At 39.2% G+C, this 14,525-nt stretch overlaps 1 protein-coding gene across 2 annotated transcripts in view; it reads right to left on the bottom strand.

Moving 5' to 3' along the window:
* LOC133653373 (probable N-acetyltransferase camello) overlaps window positions 1-14,525 on the bottom strand; it is a 31,953-nt gene that overhangs the window by 16,077 nt on the left and 1,351 nt on the right. The gene's annotated exons all lie outside the window — the stretch shown is intronic.

Below are 14,525 nucleotides of genomic sequence, written 5' to 3'. Positions count from 1 at the left end.
ATATAATGTTTACCTTACACAATATGGTGTATTTAGAAGTAAAATATAAGTATCCAATTTGCTGTGTTATTTTGTGGTGATCAGTCAGGGTGTGTTGCAATCATTTGAGTTTTGTTCAGGAGAAAACAATGTTTTTTTACAGTAAAATCTGGGTTGAAAATGTGTGTATCAAATTTGAAACAACAGGTATAAAAGGTAATGTAACTGCAAATTAGACAGTTGGCATTTTATTGCGTTTCAAGCATAAAAAATACCATCCAACAACATGCATTCCTAAATAAGCAAATACAATGTTTACCTTGCATAATATGGTGTATTTAGAAGCAAAATATACGTATCCAATTTGCTGTGTAAATTTGTGGTAAATAATTACAACATCGAATATGCTTTAAAAGTAATAAAGAATGTGAATTCAAGTTGATGGGGGAAGATGATGATACGATGTTGAATATGAAACAAATTACCGTATTTTACGGACCGTAGGGTTTAGGATTATAAAGCGCACTGCCGATGAATGGTCTATTCTCAATCTTTGTTCTTATATAAGGCGCACCGGTTTATAGGGCGCATTAAATGAGTCTTTTTTTTTTTTTTTTTTCTAAATGTAAAATACGTCCTTGTGGTCTACATAACATGTGATGGTAGTTCTTTGGTCAAAATGTTGCATAGATTATTTTTTACAGACCATCTTCAAGCCGCTTTCTGACAGTCGCTTCAGGATGCGCCGTTTTGTGGGCGGTCTTATTTACGTGGCTCACCTTCCACGGCGTCTTCTCCCCGTCATCTTTGTTGTAGCGGTGCAGCGTGCAAGGACGGGGGTGGGAGAAGTGTCAAAAGATGGCGCTAACTGTTTTAATGACATTCAGACTTTACTTCAATCAACAACACCTCCTCATCCGGGAACAACAACAAGGTGTCCCGTGAAAAAACCTCCGAACGGAACTCTCTAATAACTAAAGTTCCTTGGGTGAATAATGTATACTCACTACACCGGTATGTTTTAGCGCTTTCATGGCGAGTTTACTGACAGATATAAGTAAGAACTTTACACTACTTTATATTAGAAATGGCAACAACGGAAGATGAGTGTCCCATAAAAAAAGTTACGGAGTCAGCACGGACTACAAAGGCGGACGCGTGCAATTTTTCAGGACTTATGCAGATCCCAAATACAGATCAGCATGGACTAGAAGGTAAGAAAAGTTGCTTTTGCATAATATTGCGAAACAAAACGCCAGATAACACGTCTTACCTTATACACACACCATAATAATACTCCGACTTTTTGAGCGCCGTGTGTAATGTTCTATATTTTCAACGGAACATTTAAAATGTTGGTGTTGTTTACTTGAATCATATTGCCATCATAGTGCAGTCTACACGTATCTCTTATGTTTGACTGCCATCTACTGGTCACACTTATCATTTCACCATGTACCAAATAAAAAATGCTTCGAGGTGGGTAAGCACAACCATAATATATTCCGTACATTAGGCGCACCGGGTTATAAGGCGCACTGTCGAGTTTTGAGGGGGAAAAAAATATTTTACTTGCGCCTTATAGTCCGGAAAATACGGTATATATGGAAATATTTTTTTCTAAACAGGTCCAGTTTCAAATGATTGGGATTTTCTATCAATGATTTAGTGGTTCAGGCTTTAAAGAAGTGTTTGAAGTGATCAAATGTGATGATAACCATAGAGCAAGTGCGCCTCTGTCCTGAGTACAATAAATGACAGCCACTTCTCTATGTGACGACACAAAAGTAGTATTTGGACAATTTCATATTACGAGCGTTCTTTTTTTTTAGCTTGCCCATACTTATTTTTCTCGGTCGCCTGGCATACGTACTTGTGCCGTTACTTATTGCCGGGCAGAATTCAAAGGGCGAACATGACATAACTGCCCCCCCCCCCCCCCCCACAAAAAAAACCCAGCACCAATATGTTTTATACCGTTCATTAATGAAGCAACTTCCTCTGTATTAAATATAACAAAAAGTGCAACGCTGCCAGTGTATGTCATTGAAATGTGTTGCAGATATATATATAACTTTTATGAGATTGAAGACAAAACCGACAGAAGTTGTAATTCCTCCTCGTTATCTCGCTACAGCAGCAAACTAATGCTGTGAGTGTGTGTGAGTTCTTGTACTTTTACCCTTCTTGAGACATGAAGAAGGAAAAGTAGCTTCCATATGAGGAGGTGTGAACAAGTTTGGACATAAATCAGTCAAGTTTTCAAATTGACTATGTGTCGGTTCTAAAAGTGCTCCCCCTCTGGTCAACTTACGAAATAACAAGTGTGTGTAAAAATGTGAAGTGCTCCCCCTCTGGCCAACATATTCAATAACTTGTGTGTGTATGAAATTGAAATGCCTTTGGCTAAAATTAATGAAAAAAAAATCAATAAATATGTATATAGAGACATACTGTAATAACTTGAAGTAAATAATGAAGATTAAAAACCAATTACAAACAAACAAAATTTAAAAAAATAACTAAAAGCTTACCTTTTTTATATTTGCATAGTATGTACAGTATATATTATTAATGTGGTAAATACAAATATTTATATATCTAGAAAGGGTGGTCCTAAAGCGGTCGCCATTTTTCGGAGGTCTCAAGAAGGTAGGAAATACACGAATGTGTGTGTGCGTTTTCTTGTATTTCTACCCTTCTTGAGACATCAAGAAGGAAAAGTAGCTTCCATATGAGGAGGTGTGAACAAGTGATGACATATATCATGGTCCCAATACGCAAAACCAATGAATCTAATAGAAAATGTCTCATTTGCACCCCTGGTGGTGAAATCTATCAAAATGAGGGTGGTCCCAAAAAGGTGGCAACATATGAAATAACAAGTATGTGTAAATTTTTTTGAAGTGCTCCCCCTCTGGCCAACATATGTATAAGTGTGTGCAAAAAATTGAAATGCCTTTGGCTAAAATTAAGTTTAAAAAAATAAATAAATAAATATGCATATAGAGACATACTGTAATAACTTGAAGTAAATAATGAAGATTAAAAACCAATTACAAACAAACAAAATTTAAAAAAATAACTAAAAGCTTACCTTTTTTATATTTGCATAGTATGTACAGTATATATTATTAATGTGGTAAATACAAATATTTATATATCTAGAAAGGGTGGTCCTAAAGCGGTCGCCATTTTTCGGAGGTCTCAAGAAGGTAGGAAATATACGAATGTGTGTGTGCGTTTTCTTGTATTTCTACCCTTCTTGAGACATCAAGAAGGAAAAGTAGCTTCCATATGAGGAGGTGTGAACAAGTGATGACATATATCATGGTCCCAATACGCAAAACCAATGAATCTAATAGAAAATGTCTCATTTGCACCCCTGGTGGTGAAATCTATCAAAATGAGGGTGGTCCCAAAAAGGTGGCAACATATGAAATAACAAGTATGTGTAAATTTTTTTTGAAGTGCTCCCCCTCTGGCCAACATATGTATAAGTGTGTGCAAGAAATTGAAATGCCTTTGGCTAAAATTAAGTTTTAAAAAAATAAATAAATAAATATGCATATAGAGACATACTGTAATAACTTGAAGTAAATATTGAAGATTAAAAACCAATTACAAACAAAAAAAATACAAAAATAACTAAATAACTATATATTATTAATGTTGTAAATACACATCTTTATACATCTAGAAAGGGTGGTCCTAAAGAGGTAGGCATTTTTGGAGGTCTCAATAAGGTAAGAAATACAAGAATGTGTGTGTGTGTGTGTGTGTGTGTGTGTGTGTGTGTGTGTGTGTTCTTGTATTTCAACCCTTCTTGAGACATCAGGAAGGAAAAGTAGCTTCCATATGAGGAGGTGTGAACAAGTTATGACATAAATCATGGGTCCCAATACGCAAACACCATTGCATCTACCGTATTTCCTTGAATAGCCGCAGGGGCGCTAATTAATTTAAAACCTCTTCTCACTCCTGCGGTTACCAAAACCATGCGGAATGAGCAAGCATGCTCTAATTATTTTAAAACCTCTTCTCACTCCGGCGCATACCTTATCATTAAAAACACATTTAATAAAAAAAACGTTATTATGATCTTACCTTTACTTGTAGATGGGTCCATGTGCAGCTGCTTCTGATCAAAGGCAGTCTTTCTCATCTTTCTTCAATTTTAAAAGTCTCTGGAGGTATTCCTTTAATTATTACCTCCTGCTTCGATTGAAAGTCCAGTTTATAAAACGGTTTTATTTTAGATATGTAATCCTCCATGTTAAAAGTGCAAGCAAACAATTGCTGCATGCTTGCTGCTTGTTGTCTTCTTCTGCAGTACCTGTCTCCTGCAGTACTGGTAGTCGCAAGAAGGATCACTAGCGCCCTCTACCACCTGGAGGCGGGAGTCATTTAATGACTCATATTTGACCCGGCGGAAGTGCCAAGCATGCGCTAATTATTTTGCGAAACGAGTTTGACCCGGCTGTAATTCTAGGCAGGCGAATACTATATTCCCGGCGCCAATTCAAGGAAATACGGTAATAGAGAATGTCTCGTTTGCACCCCTGGTGGTGAAATCTATGAATGAGGGTGGTCCCAAAAAGGAGGGATTTTTCAAATTGACAGTGTGTCGGTTTTAAAATTGCTCCCCCTCTGGTCAACATACGAAATAACAAGTGTGTGTAAAAATGTGAAGTGCTCCCCCTCTGGCCAACATATTTAATAACTTGTGTGTGTATGAAATTGAAATGCGCCCCCTTTGGCCAAAATGTATGAAAAAAAAAAATCAATAAATATGTATATAGAGACATACTGTAATAACTTGAAGTAAATAATGAAGATCAAAAACCAATTACAAACCAAAAAAATAATAATAATTAACTAAAAGGCCAAAGGGTAGGCATTTTTCGGAGGTCTCAAGAAGGTAGGAAATACACGAATGTGTGTGTGCGTTTTCTTGTATTTCTACCCTTCTTGAGACATCAAGAAGGAAAAGTAGCTTCCATATGAGGAGGTGTGAACAAGTGATGACATAAATCATGGTCCCAATACGCAAAACCAATGCATCTAATAGAGAATGTCTCATTTGCACCCCTGGTGGTGAAATCTATCAAAATGAGGGTGGTCCCAAAAAGGTAGCAACATATGACATAACAAGTGTGTGTAAAACATTTGAGGTGCTCCCCCTCTGGCCAACATATGTAATAACAAGTGTGTGCAAGAAATTGAAATGCCTTTGGCCAAAATTAAGTTTAAAAAAAAAAAAAATACATATGCATATGGAGACATACTGTAATAATTTGAAGTAAATAATGAAGATTAAAAACCAATTACAAACAAACAAAAATAAATAACTAAAAGCTTATTTTTTTAATATTTGCATAGTATGTATATATTATTAACGTTGTAAATACAAATCTTTATATATCTAGAAAAGGTGGTCCTAAAGAGGTCGGCATTTTTTGGAGGTCTCAAGAAGGTAAGAAATACACGAATGTGTGTGTGCGTTTTCTTGTATTTCTACCCTTCTTGAGACATCAAGAAGGAAAAGTAGCTTCCATATGAGGAGGTGTGGACAAGTGATGACTAACGCGTTACTAAGTAACGCATTACTGTAACACCGTTAGTTTCGGCGGTAACTAGTAATCTAACGCAGTGGTCCCCTACCTTTTTGTAGCTGGGGACCGGTCAACGCTTGAAAATTTGTCCCACGGACCGGGGAGGGGGGGGATTTTTATTTATTTATTTATTTATTGATTTTTTTTTTTTTCATAAAGAAATACAATCATGTGTGCTTACGGACTGTATCCCTGCAGACTGTATTGATCCATATTGATATATAATGTATATATTGTGTTTTTTATGTTGATTTAATATAAAATAAATATTTTTATTTTTTTTTTATTTTTTTTAATTAAATTTCTTGCGCGGCCCGGTACCAATCGTACCGGTCCGCGGCCCGGTGGTTGGGGGACCACTGATCTAACGCGTTATTTTTTTATATACAGTAACTCGGTTACCGTTATTGCATGATGCGTTACTGCGTTATTTTACGTTATTTGTATGTAGTATCGGCTAGAAACTGAAGATCTGAGTGTGTTTTATTGGAGCGCTCCGGTGGAAAAGAAGAGGCGTGCTTTCTGCAGGGGAGACGTTCCTCCAGAGCCATACTTCGGGTCTAACAACCTTCACTTTACCCGGAAGAGGGTCTTTACAGCTGAGGGTGAATGACGAGCCCGGCGGTTTATTGCAACTTTGTGACTTTATTGCACGCAGCCATCCACCAAGCTAGAGCACCTACACGCACTCACTGTCGCCGCTCCCTCACCTCTCTCGCCCACTCACTCACTGACGTCACTCACCTCTCATGCTGTCATATCTTAAAGGGCCACACACACACACATACGCTACTCTCATAACAACTAACAAGACATCATGGCGAAGCCAGAAGTCGAGTTTTTTAACATGGAGACATTCTCAATACTTTTCTTTTGTCGAGCACAAAGAAAAGAACATTTTAGTTAAATGTAAGTTGTGTCTTGGATCAAAGATCCTATCTACTTAGAGTTAAAGTTAAAGTGCCATTATGTTGCAGCTATTTAAAATAGTTTTGTCAATTTTTTCTGGCCTGAAATAAATTGGCCCTTTGAAACATATCTTTGTCAAATGCATGTCAAGTTGATCAACAGATTGTATTATTCTCCAGTGCAATAACAGTACTGAAATGAAGGCTAAAAGGGCATTAATGGGAGCCTTAAAAAAAGGGGGAAAAAAAGAAGTAACAGTTACACATTACTTTTTGGTGTAAGTAACTGAGTTAGTAACTGAGTTACTTTTGAAATAAAGTAACTAGTAATTGTAACTGGTTTTCAGTAACTAACCCAACACTGGTCCCAATACGCAAAACCATTGCATCTAATAGAGAATGTCTCATTTGCACCCCTGGTGGTGACATCCATCAAAATTAGGGTGGTCCCAAAAAAGGTGGCAACATATGAAATAACAAGTGTGTGTACATTTTTTTGAAGTGCTCCCCCTCTGGCCAACATATGTATAAGTGTGTGCAAGAAATTGAAATGCCTTTGGCCAAAATTAAGTTACAAAAAAATAAAATACATATGCATATGAAGACATACTGTAATAAGTTGAAGTAAATGAAGATTAAAAACCAATTACAAACAAACAAACAAAAATAAATAACGAAAAGCTTACATTTTTTTTATATTTGCATAGTATGTACCGTAATTTCCGGACTATAAGCCGCTACTTTTTCCCCTCGTTCTGGTCCCTGCGGCTTATACAAGGGTGCGGCTTATATACGGCCTGTTCTTCTCCGACACCGACGAAGAGGATTTGGGTGGTTTTAGTACGCAGGAGGAAGACGATGACACAATGATTAAAGACTGACTTTTCATATACCGGTAGGCTGGTTATTTTGATAACGTACAGGCGAGCACTTTGTATTACTTTGCAGCGTTGTATTATTTGTACTCTGCACGAATGCTGTTCGCCATGTCAAAGATGTGAAAGTTTGATTGAATGATTGAAAGATTTATTGTTAATAAATGGGACGCTTTGCGTTCCCAAACAGTCATCTCTGTCCCGACAATCCCCTCCGTGGTAGCAGGAACCCCTATATACTACGCTAATTACACATCAAAACCCTGCGGCTTATAGTCGGGTGCGGCTTATATATGGAGCAATCTGTATTTACCCCTAGATTTAGCTGGTGCGGCTTATAGTCAGGTGCGGCTTATAGTCCGGAAATTACGGTATATATTATTAACGTTGTAGATACAAATCTTTATATTTCTAGAAAAGGTGGTCCTAAAGAGGTTGGCATTTTTTGGAGGTCTCAAGAAGGTAGGAAATACAAGAATGTGTGTGTGTTTTGTTGTATTTCTACCCTTCTTGAGACATCAAGAAGGAAAAGTAGCTTCCATATGAGGAGGTGTGAACAAGTGATGACATAAATCATGGTCCCAATAACATTGCATCTAATAGAGAATGTCTCATTTGCACCCCTGGTGGTGAAATCTATAAAAATTAGAGTGGTCCCAAAAAGGTGGCAACATATGGAATAACAAGTGCGTGTAAAACATTTGACGTGCTCCCCCTCTGGCCAACATATGTAATAACAAGTGTGTGCAAGAAATTGAAATGCCTTTGGCCAAAATTAAGTAAAACAAATAAAATACATATGCATATGGAGACATACTGTAATAACTTAAGGTAAATAATGAAGATTAAAAAACAATTACAAACAAACAAAAATAAATTATAACTAAAAGCTTAAATTTTTTATATTTGCATAGTATGTATATATTATTAATGTTGTAAATACACATCTTTATATATCTAGAAAAGGTGGTCCTAAAGAGGTAGGCATTTTTCGGAGGTCTCAAGAAGGTAAGAAATACAAGAATGTGTGTGTGTGTGTGTTGTAGCGACATCCATCGAAGCTAATTGGCAGACAGCCGCGCTGAGTCGAGGCAGCGCTAATATGACTGATCCCCTTTTTAAAATCTTTTTTCCGCGACATAATCCTGCCGGGGCGAATGTGAAGTATTCATCCCTCTTGCGTAAACGGCGTCGGAGGAATGTTCCGCGACGGCGGGCGGACATTTAGATTGGCTCGCCGGGTCGTCAGCTCGGCGGGACGACGCGGCCCGACGGAACCTGCGGGACTGCGACGCCGCGGGACGGAGTGCGTATGCAGAACCGTGCGCTGATGCATGACGCCAAACAAACAGCCATCATCGACATCATGGTCAGGCTGGTCACTCGGTGGCGCTGTCTGTGACTAAGCTACGATGTTATCAGCTAGCATTCCAAAGACATTTTTGTCCACTCTGACTTTGCTCCTTAGAGAGTTGCGTCTTCAAAGTTTCCACAAAAGCTATTTACCATTTTTTCACATTTAACCTGACGTTCTAACCGTTAGTGTTATTAGCTAGCATGCTAAAGCTAATTAACAGACATTTTTGTTCACTCTGACTTTGCTCCGTCGAGTGTCCCACCCGCCTCTCACAGCATCTTCCCTATCTGAATCGCTTCCACTGCCCTCTAATCCTTCACTCTCACTTTCCTCATCCACGAATCTTTCATCCTCGCTCAAATTAATGGGGAAATCGTCACTTTCTCTGTCCGAATCGCTCTCGCTGCTGGTGGCCATGATCGTAAACAATGTGCAGATGTGAGGAGCTCCACAACCTGCGACGTCACGCTACTTCCGGTACAGGCAAGGCTTTTTTATCAGCGACCAAAAGTTGCGAACTTTATCGTCGATGTTCTCTACTAAATCTTTTCAGCAAAAATATGACAATATCGCGAAATGATCAAGTATGACACATAGAATGGACCTGCTATCCCCGTTTAAATAAGAAAATCGCATTTCAGTAGGCCTTTAAATCAGGTTGTTTTAGCTAATAATCATGCTGCAAGATCTAGCATGTTGCATTCAATGTGTATTCCCATTAATTCCCATATAATTCCGTTAATTCCCATGGAAAGTTTCCAACTTTGAATATTCCCGGAATTTTGCAACCCTACGTCTAATACATTTTTTTTTAGATTTTACTAGATTTTTGGAAAAACGTACTGTAGCCTCAGAAGTGTGGGCTGTCTTTATCACACGGACGGTACCGAACAATACATGTATTTACCCTCTTTTCACATTTAACCTGACGCTGTCTAACCGTTATCAGCTAGCATGCTAAAGCTAATTAACAGACAAAAACGAGCTTTTTGTCCACCCTGACTTTGCTCCTTAGAGAGTTGCGTCCTCAAAGTTCCCACGAAAGAAAGGCAGCGACCAGTAATGATATTCATAGAAATATTTGCAGCGCTTTCATACAGCGACTAACTTTGGTCAATTGTATTGTGGCGGAAATGGAAAAGATGTATTGTTGTGACACACACACACACACACACACACACACACACACACACACACACACACACACACACACACACACACACACACACACACACACACACACACACACACACACACACACACACACACAGGGCTGCAATTTTAGTGGAGAATTATTGTGGGAATTACAAGCCCAGGCTTCTCTTTAAGTCATTCCTGAATGAAGATAAACAAATCTTCAAATAAAGTGCAGGATGTTAGCTGGGGGACATCAGTGTGTTCCCAAAGAACCCTGCCAACTTTATGACTGACACACACACACACTTACACACTTACACACTTACACACACACACACACACACACACACACACACACACACACACACACACACACACACACACACACACACACACACACACACACACACCTACTTATACACACACTTACACTCATACACACACACTTACACACACACCTACACTCACACACACACACCTACACTTACACACACACACCTACACTTACACACACACCTACACTTACACACACACCTACACTTACACACACACATACATACACTCCTACACTTATAAACAAATACACGCACACACACAGCTACACTTACATACACTCCTACACTTACACACACACCTACACTTACATACACACACACACACACACACACACACACACACACACACACACACACACACACACACACACACACACACACACACACACACACACACACACACACACACACAGAGCTACACTTACATACACTCCTACACTTACGCACACACCTACACTTACACACACAGTTACACTTACATACACTACTACACTTACACACACACACACACACACCTACACTTACACACACACTTACACACACACCTACAATTACACACACCTACACTTACACACACACACCTACACTTACACACACACATACACTTACACACACACTTACACACACACTTACACTTACATACACCTACACTTGCACACACACCTACACTTACACACACACACACACACACCTACAATTACACACACATACTTACACACACACACACCTACACTTACACACAAAAACCTACACTTACACAAACACACACACACCTACACTCACACACACCTACACTTACACGCACACACACACACCTACACACACAAACACACCTACACTTACACACACATCTACACTTACACACACCTACAATTACACACATACACTCACACCTACACACACACACTTACACAAACACACACACACCTACACTTACACACACACACACCTACACTTACACACACCTACACTTAAACACACACACACTTACACACACACACCTACACTTACACACACACATACACCTACACTAACACACACACCTACACTTACACACACACACCTACACTAACACACACACCTACACTTACACTTACACACACACACACCTACACACACACACACCTACACTTACACACACACCTAAACTTACACACACACCTACACTTACACACACCTACACTTACACACACACCTACTTACACACGCACCTACACTTACACACACACACACACTTACACACACACCTACACTTACACACACACACACCTACACTTACACACACACCTACACTTACACACACACCTACACTTAAACACACACACACACACCTACACTTACACACACCTACACTTACACACACCTACACTTACACACACACATACACCTACACTAACACACACACCTACACTTACACACACACACACACACCTACACTAACACACACACCTACACTTACACACACCTACACTTACACTTACACACACACACACCTACACTTACACACACACACACCTACACTTACACACACACCTAAACTTACACACACACCTACACTTACACACACCTACACTTACACACACACCTACTTACACACGCACCTACACTTACACACACACACACACACACACACTTACACACACACCTACACTTACACACACACACACACCTACACTTACACACACACCTACACTTACACACACACCTACACTTAAACACACACACACACACACACACACCTACACTTACACACACCTACACTTACACACACGGGGAGGAGGTGTTGTCTTTTACGACTGCCGCAGTGTTGCGTTCCTTTATTGCTTCTGCTGATCAACTTGACGGACGGTAATGAAATGAGCGACAAGGCGGCAAAACACGCAGGAAGCAAAAAAGGGAGGTAATTCTTTCCGGGGGAATTAATTAAAGTCTCACACTCGAAGTCGCATTCAGACGCTTTGAAGGCCGCCCCCTTGACACCCAAACGCTTTTCTTGCTGAACTTGGTGTCCTTGTGAGTCACACCTCGCCCGGCCAGGTTAAAGACCCTCGCGCTGTGGGGCGAATGTGGGCTCAGTGCAACACGGCGAAAAGGAAGCGAGGATTGTTGACGAAAGGGGAGAAAATGTGGAGTGTTCCCTTTTCCCATGCTTCCTTGAATGGAGATTTTCTACCAGGGCCCTAAGCAGAATTTTATTTGGAGCCTCGCCGCCATTACAATATTTTTGCATACTTATTTTATGTACCGGACCATAGGGCGCACCGTCTATTCAGGTCTATTTTCATACAAAAGGCGCACCGCATTATAAGGCGTATTAAAGGGGTCATATTATGATTTTTTTTCTAAATGTAAAAGACTTCCTTGTGGTCTACATAACATGTAATGGTGGTTCTTTGCTCAAAATGTTGCATAGATGATGTTTTACACATCATCTTCAAGTCGCTCTTCAGGATGCGCCGTTTTGTGGGCGGTCTTATATACGTGCCTCCACTTCGACAGCGTCTAGTCCTCGTCATCTTTGTTGTAGCGGTGTAGCGTGCAAGGACGGGAGTGGAAGAAGTGTCAAAAGATGGAGCTAACTGTTTTAATGACATTCAGACTTTACTTCAATCAATAACGGAGCAGCATCTCCTCATCCGCCGGGAATGTGTCCCGTGAAAAAACGTCCGACCGGAACTCTCTAATAACTAAAGTTCCTCGGGTGAATAATGTAAACTCACTACACCGGTATGTTTTAGCACTTCCATGGCGAGTTTACTGACAGATATAAGTAAGAACTTCACACTACTTTATATTAGAAATGGTAACAGCGGAGGATGAATGTCCCATAACAAGAAGATAGAGAAAAAGAAAAAGCTTATCGACTACGATGTCGTCACGGACTACAATGGCGGACGCGCGCAAATTTTCAGGACTTATGCAGATCCCAAATACACATCAGCAGGTACCAGAAGGTAAGAAAAGTTGTTTTTGCATAATATTGCAAGACAAAACAACAGATAATATGTCTGCTAATGGGTGCCAATTTGCGGTTCTTATACACACACCATAGTACGTCGTAATGCTCCCACAATCCATCAAGTGGTGCGGCTTCATAGCTTACCAAAGTCGTACTAAAACATTTTCATAGATTTTTGAGCGCCGAGTGTAATGTTCTATATTCTCAATGGGAAATTAAAAGTTTTGGTGTTGGATACGAAACACAAAAACTTAACTTTACAGCAAACTACCAATCAAATGAATAAAAATTACAATAAATGTTACATTGTTCCTTACAGCATATTAATGTATATCGAAAAAAACTACTACTACAGTTTTTGACTGTAAAATCTACGGTTGTTGTTTTTAACGGTGTAAATGGAAAGACGGTACATTTGTTTTTTACGGTAGAAAAACTGGCAGCTAAGTTGCCAGAATAAAAAAAGAACTTGTACTGTTTATCCATTCACAATATAATGTTGCAACAACTAATGTAAAGTTAACACAAAAATTCAGGCAACTAAGCTGTCAGCTTTTTCCGTAAACCACCCCCCCCCCCTCCAAAAAAAAAAAAACAGTGGTACTGTTTTTCCATATACCGTAAAATTTCGTAAAAAATTTAAAAAACGCTATATTTTACAGTAAAATTTGGTAAATGTAAAAATTTTACTGTAAAATCGACAGTCAACTTAAAACAATTAATATATTTGATAATGAAATCCAGAGGCAAATTCATACATTATTCGCCGTTACAAGCGGTCAATAATGAGTTTGACGTAATGACATACTTGCCAACCTTGAGACCTCCAATATCGGGAGGTTTGGGAGGGGTGGCGGCGTGGTCGGGGGGGGCGTGTTTGGGGTGGGGGGCGTGGTTGGGGTGTGGCTATGGGCGTGGTTAAGAGGAGAGTATATTTACAGCTAGAATTCACCAAATCAAGTATTTCATATATATATATATATATATATATATATATATATATATATATATATATATGTATATGTATGAAATACTTGACTTTCAGTGAATTCTAGCTATATATATATATTTTTTTTTAAATTTATTTATTATACATGAATAAAAGACATACTTCAATTTCAGTGTTCTGCAGGCTATCCAGTAGATGGCAGGATTGTCCTGTTTAAGAGTGTCACAACATTGCTGTTTACGGCAGACGAACTGCTTTACGGTAGACTAAACGTGACTGCTGTTGTTGTGTGTTGTTACCGCGCTGGGAGGACGTTAATGAAACTGCCTAACAATAAACCCACATAAGAAACCAAGAACCTTGTTGTGCACTGTACTCTCTAAAAGCCGTAGATGTTATGACGTCATCGGG

This window comes from Entelurus aequoreus, linkage group LG07 (assembly GCF_033978785.1).
Source record: "Entelurus aequoreus isolate RoL-2023_Sb linkage group LG07, RoL_Eaeq_v1.1, whole genome shotgun sequence".
Lineage (NCBI taxonomy): Eukaryota > Metazoa > Chordata > Actinopteri > Syngnathiformes > Syngnathidae > Entelurus > Entelurus aequoreus.
This window is presented reverse-complemented; position numbering and strand designations above follow the sequence as displayed.